Below are 6902 nucleotides of genomic sequence, written 5' to 3'. Positions count from 1 at the left end.
GTAATAGTATAGTGGTAAGTATCCCCGCCTGTCACGCGAGAAACCGGGGTTCGATTCCCCGCTGGAAAGCCATTCGGCTCGGTTTTGATTCCTCTAGAATCAAACCGAAGAGCCAATGACAAAGCCACCGAACGCGTCCTCGGGTTGCGGATAGAGGGTCCCTGTACCAAGGGTTTCTGCTGAATATGGTTACAAAAATAAATAGGCAGTCGCGGATAATTACCAAGGGGTGGTCCCGAAGGAATGAACCCCCAAGCGGAAGTGTGAAAACCGTGCCAAAAGCTGAATAGCACCTGGGTGAGGTGTCTAGAACGGTGACTCTGGGATACCGGGCAACACCAAACATAGTTGTAGTAAGTGCGGTTCAAACCAGCAGAGCGCGCAGGGCTCCCGACAATGCGTCGGCCAACAATGCCGACCAATCTAGAGCAGGGGCAGCCAATGAAAATGGATTCAATGCGATGGATCGGCGGGATCTCGCGACCCTTGGGTGGACGGAGCGACTGAATCAAGACTTGCTAGAGTGCTACGATGCGAGTGTGGCCCCTGAACGGGGTAACGTGGCACGGCTGCATGCTCTGTGGTGCAAGAAACACCCTAAGCTAAGCAAGCAACGTCTGCGAAACCTTGCTGAACTACGCCAAAAAAGGGGCGATGTAAGCGGAACGCCTACTCTACCACAGCTAGAACAAGCCGGCAACAGAGAAAGAGAGGCAACACTATGACCAACCGCGGGCAGGCATCCAATAGAGGAAGAGCGATGCTTTACAACCCGGAGAAACATCAACAACAAGGTTTCTCTCAAGCCTAAAGATCTGACTGAAATGGATGACGGGCTTCGTGGACATTTTTCCGGAGAATTTGACCTCTGGGCTATCAATTATTGTGTGCATAATGCTGCGAGAGCTTTGGCCGATGCGAACCGTAAAACAAAACCAACGGTTGATCATAAGACCAAAAGACGAATGCATCAACTTGCCATAAAGATAGGCCGGGCAAAACAATACGCGTCCCGCATTCAGTGTGTGATTGACTACATCACATCTGGTAGGAATTTTACAGTCAAGGTTCGAAAGTTCGCGCGCGAACTCCGGACCCGTTATCACACACTTGAAACGTCAAAGCTGCTGACCATCAGGCAGCATATTGTTGAGAGAATACGGATACTATCTGACGCTAAGAGAAGTCTAGAGCGGAGGAAGAGGTGGGTCAGAGAAAATCAACAGTTTCTCTCTGACCAATCTCGACTCTTCCAAGACCCTCCGGTTACTGTCGAACACCCACCCAATCCAGAGGAGGTCGAAGTATTTTGAAGAGAAGTCTACGAAGTGCAGCATAGACTGGACGAAGACTCAGAAAATATAAATAGCTTCAAGGAGTTATGTGTTGCCCTCATAACACCTGTTAAAGAATGCCCACACATCACTACCGAGGAGGTGAAATAAGTATTAAGAGCGATGAAGAACTATTCCGCACCGGGACCAGATTGTATCAACCTGCTCATCGATAGATGTGTCTGCAAAGATGCAGCATTCTACCAGCGTGACCTATCGATGGCCTGGATTGATTATCGGAAAGCTTTCGATTCGACCTCCCATAGACTTATCATCTGTCTTTTGGAAATCTTAAAGGTTCATCCGCAAATAGTTCGGTGCATAGAGAGATTGCTGCAGCTTTGGAAAACCACATTTACCATCTCATCTGGAAAAAATCGTGTGACAACTAACAAGGTCGCCTTTCAGAGAGGTGTCTTTCAGGGCGACACCATAAGCCCACTCCTCTTTTGCCTTAAATTATTGCCACTATCTCTAGCACTTCGCTATTCCGACGGGTACTTGTGCGGCAAACCTGCGGATCAAAAGTGCAAGGTCACTCATGTATTTTACATGGACGATCTTAAGATCTAAGTATGCTAAAAACAAAGAGCAACTACATCTAGCTCTAGGATTGTCGAGCGATATACTAAGGAAATTGGAATGGAATTTGGGTTAGACAAATGCGCCAATGTTTATTTGAAGCGAGAAAAAGTTAATAGCATCCCTGAAGATCCTGTGCTCGTTGATAGAAGCGCTATACGACATCTTTGCGCTGGAGAGACTTATACATACCTGGGCGTGCCACAGGGCCGCATTCAGGATGTGATATCTATAAAGGATACTCTTTAAAGCAGATACAAACGTCTCATCCGACAGATTTGGTCTTCCGAACTGTCGGCGAGGAACAAAGTATCTGCAACGAACATGCTTGCCGTCCCGGTAGTACTCTATTCATTTGGAGTAGTTCCATGGATAAAGAACGAGCTCAGATCCCTTGATATCGGGACAAGAAAGGTTATGCACATGAACAAAAGCATGCATCTTAAGTCTTCCGTTCCGCGACTGTACATCTCACGCCGTCAAGGGGGTCGCGGAATATTGAGTCTTGAATGTCTGCACAACAGAATTATTCTGGGTACAGCACATAGAGTTGCAAATGGAAGAGACCCTCTTCTTAAAATAGTCAGGAATCACGAAGAAGTGGGTAAAGGACCGTTTCTGTACAAAGCAGCGGAGGACGCAGCTGAAACACTCGGACTTCAGTATTAGACAGAAATGTGAAGGATCAGTCAATGTCTTGTGAGCTGACATTTTCTTTCCTTAAATCGCCTGGATTGAAGTCTGGTACGGGGGGGTTTCATTTTTGCATGCCAAAACGGTGTTATTTCCACCTTAACATAACGTCGCCACATTTTGAGCCAAGACATTCCTGATGATAGCTGCAGGGCGTGCCATGCACTCCCAGAGCATTTAGCTCACATACTATCTAGTTATCGAACTCACGCGGGAACGACCTACATTCAAAGGCACAATGCGGCAATAAGAGTGCTTTATTACCATCTCCGTCACTCTTGCGGCATTAACCTTTATATCGCTCCTCTAATTGCTCCTAGGGAAATCGAGTCAATTGTCGAGAATGGGAAGTGCCGCATATAATGGAACTTTATATTCTCGACAATTATTCTGTTGCTCACTCGAGGCCTGACATGGTTCTTCTGGACTTCGAGAAGCGAACCATTTTCGTTATCGAATTTTCGGCCTAAAAAGCATCCCTGCGTGTCGAGAATAAGCTAAAATATTTGCGGGAAAAATGCAGAACGCGGTAGTCCTTGGGTCGCTCCGTGTTCTTAGGGTGCACGAGACTTTTGCTGGATCGTCGTATTGATTCCTTTACAGATTCCAACCACCTATCTCACGGTCGTAAGACATGGTTGTGGCTGAAATTTTACCGCGATTTCGCTGGGAGCAGGTGCAGTTTTCCAGATTAGCACCCGATCCCGATGAAATCCTGCGGTTGTCCTTGTGACAAATTTTTAATTATATATCTAACTACATTTTTGCATGCCTCGAAGTGCTGCCCTCTTCAACTTTTCGACGTTTCTATGTCAACCGCGTCCTTTGCCTACGTTTACGGGAGGGGTGGGGCCAAGCCGAAGCCAAATCAAAAGTGCCGGTGATTCTCTGTTTCTCGATTCTCGCGCTTGCCTTCGCCAGCCATATCTATAGCTGACTCGGGGCTGTCTATGCACGCCGAAAATATTAAAATGAATGAGGGCCTAAAATTATTATATTTATTATTATGGTAAAATCAATTAATTTCTTTTACGGTTTCTTTTTTAAAAACGGACATTTTCGATATACTAAATAAATTTAAAAAGTATATAAATTTTTAATTAATTCAGAGTCTAGTTAAATGAAAAAATTTAATAAAGCTTAGTTAAATTAATTCCTCGTCTGGTATCTTTTAAGAGAGAAATTTTCGAAATACTATATAAATAAGTTTTAAAAAATTCTTTTCATATTTTAGAATTTTAGCGAAATTTCAAAAATTATTTTTAAAAATATAATTTTTACAAAAATAGTGAATTGAAGGTTCGTATGCTTCACTGTATAAATTTATTCTACGTGTATTTTTAAATCCTAAAATATTGTATTATTTTTTTGCATAATTAAGGTATAACTGAAGTCATATTTACACTTCTCTGTAGTGTCAAATTGAAAATTTACATTTAATTCCGAGGAAAAATTTAAGGCCTTCACTACTAATTTAATTATTTATCAAAATTATATTAAAATCCTGTTTTTTTTGTTTTTGTTTCTTGATTATTTGAAAAGTGTAATCTTTTTCCTCATAATTTGTTTAATTACAAAAACCAGTAACTAGACTGTCCCTTGCAAATTAAAATTTAATTTAAAAAGTTTGAGGGCAGTTAACCACTTGCAATTCTTATACTCATCAGAATTCACAACTTCAAAGAAATCCAAATAGTTTATAAAAATAATTCAAGGAATGGAAGAATCCAAAAAATTCTAAAGAAATATAAGGCGGTTAGGGGTGCATTTCAGAAACTAAGGCTATTACAAAAAAAAAATGGAAAAGGAAAGAATTCCAAAGAATTAAAATAATTCAATAATTTTTTTCAAGCCGGGAAATTTGTTTCCTTGATTAAAATGGCCACCTGGATTTCATAGTATTTAAAAATTATTATATTCATTGGTGTTTTCCTGTAAAAATAGTTATACTTTTTCGTAGTTGTAACAAAATTCCCACCAAGGATTGAAAACATTTTTGATTTCCTAAGATTTAAAGCCGAAATATATAATGAATTTGCAGCAAAGAAGATTAATTTTCTTACCAAAAAGACGAATTTTCAACAAATTCTATTATTTTTCTACCAAATAGTTGAATTTTCAACTTTAAAGGATCCATTTCTAATCAAGAATGGACAAGTTGCAATTTTCAGAAAAAAAGTAATTTTTAACATAAAAAACCAAATTTTCAACAAAAAAAGTTAAATTTGAAGCCAATGAGGTAAATTTTTCAGAAATATAATTGAAAAAAACTATATTTAACAAACACGAAAAAAAACACGGAAAATTTCATTTACAAACGAGTCCTACTTTAATTTTCTACCATATTATTAAATCATTAATTAAAATAGGCTAATTTAAAACTTAACAATTGCATTTTTAATAAAAAGACGATGTAAAAAAACAAGAAAATTAATTTTCGACTTAAAAGATGAATTTTCAACAAAACAAAAGAATGTTTTTCAAATAATTAAATTTTAAACTTATAAAGGATAAATTTCTAACAAAAATGGAAAATTGCAATTTTCAGATTAAAAATTAATTTTGAACAAAACAGAAAACCCCATATGTTAAGAACATTGTTACATGTTAAAAAATGATTAATTTTCAACTAAATCGAGGAATTAAATTTTCAACAAAAGAGTGAATCCCAAAGATCAAGGGGAGTTCTAAAAATATGTATCTTTAATGATAAAGTTCAACTTGTAAGCAAGTCGTTTAATTTTCAATCAAAGAAGATAAATTGCGAACAAAATAGTTAAATTTTTAACCAAAGATATGAATTTTTCAGCATTGTGTGAATGATCTACCAAAATAAGACGAGCTTTCAACACAATATATATTAATTTGTAACAAAATTTTTGAATTTTAAAGCCAGGAGGACGATTTACCTATACGAGTAAAAACAAATTTACAGAAAAAAGTTATTCGCCCAAAAAAGTGATACAAATTTGTATTAATTTATTATATTCTTATTATTTATGATGGAGAAAGTATTAGAATTGCTCGAAATTTGATACCACAACGTTCCAATTTTGAACCAAATTATGCAAAATACGACAAAAACTCTCAAAGAGAAATGATGGGTTTTGAAAAATCCTACAAAATTTCTTTAAACCATTTTTCAATAGGACTCGCAATTTTCTTTTATCGTAAGTAATATATGCAGATAATTGAAAATTCCAATATTACGCTAAAAGAGGCGAGATACGTAAAAAATCTAAAAGAAGACTTGTAGGATATTTTGCTTTATATGTGTAGAAAAAAACAATATGAAAACCAAAATCCTATTATTAGCATAACAACGCGAGATAGAGAGAAATGTCTAAAAAAAAGATTGTATTTCTTAAGTTTATTTTAAGGTGGTTCAGAAAATATAAATTTACAATTATCTGCCAAAAAACAAGTGCGCAGCGCGAGTGTTACGATAATATTGTGTACCTCAAAGCCTGCAGAGCTTTGAGAAACTTAATCTTTAACCATACTTATTTAAGAAAAAAATTTAGAATATGAACACGCATATAAATATTGGAATCTAGAGAAATATTTTTGATGAAGTTTCATTCAAGCATTCTAAATGCAAACATTAAATATCTGAGAGCGAATCGCGGGAATCAAAAGACGCGCGTCCCATACTCGCTCAGACTTGCGAGCCACGGGCACAGCGCATGATGAGAATGTGCCCGCGACAATAAATAGTTCATTTACGGATTATGTTATTACAAACTAACAATTAAGAGATAAATATTTTTGAAACTTTCCAATAATTTCTGACCTTTTACCTTAAATTGAGAAATGTAAGGCAAAATATATATTCTGATCAACCACTCGAGTAAAATTCCAAAATACATTTTTCCAATTTTGAAATTATGGGGTTCTCAATCTGAAAAATCGGGACATGATTTACATACATAGTAAGATACATCATTTTCTATAAAATATTATAGAAAAAAATAAAATAAAATTTTATTATATAAGTTTATCGTTTCATTATAATCTATTCAATTCATAATTAATTACACAAACATACAAATTTACGAATTATTGTTCACTTAAATTAAAAATCGTGAGGGATGCGGTATTCTTATGAATTTTAACTCTACATCTAAAAACTCCAAATCGCTAATTATACCAGGTGTATACATACGAAACCGGTATTGCCATTTAGCGGCAAGTAGGCACACTTGTAGGCACTGTCGGAACTTACCATTTGTGCTAATTGGCGTATTGTCATCTGTCAATAATATCCAATACCAAACATTTCAAGTTTCATAT

The 6902-nt window shown here is 36.9% G+C and overlaps 1 protein-coding gene across 1 annotated transcript in view; it reads left to right on the top strand.

The window, feature by feature from the left end:
- LOC117178666 (polypeptide N-acetylgalactosaminyltransferase 2-like) overlaps nt 1-6902 on the top strand; it is a 369602-nt gene that overhangs the window by 222270 nt on the left and 140430 nt on the right. The gene's annotated exons all lie outside the window — the stretch shown is intronic.

This window comes from Belonocnema kinseyi, chromosome 8, assembly GCF_010883055.1.
Source record: "Belonocnema kinseyi isolate 2016_QV_RU_SX_M_011 chromosome 8, B_treatae_v1, whole genome shotgun sequence".
NCBI lineage: Eukaryota > Metazoa > Arthropoda > Insecta > Hymenoptera > Cynipidae > Belonocnema > Belonocnema kinseyi.
Note: the sequence above shows the minus strand (reverse complement) of the source record. Positions and strands in the feature narration are given on the sequence as shown.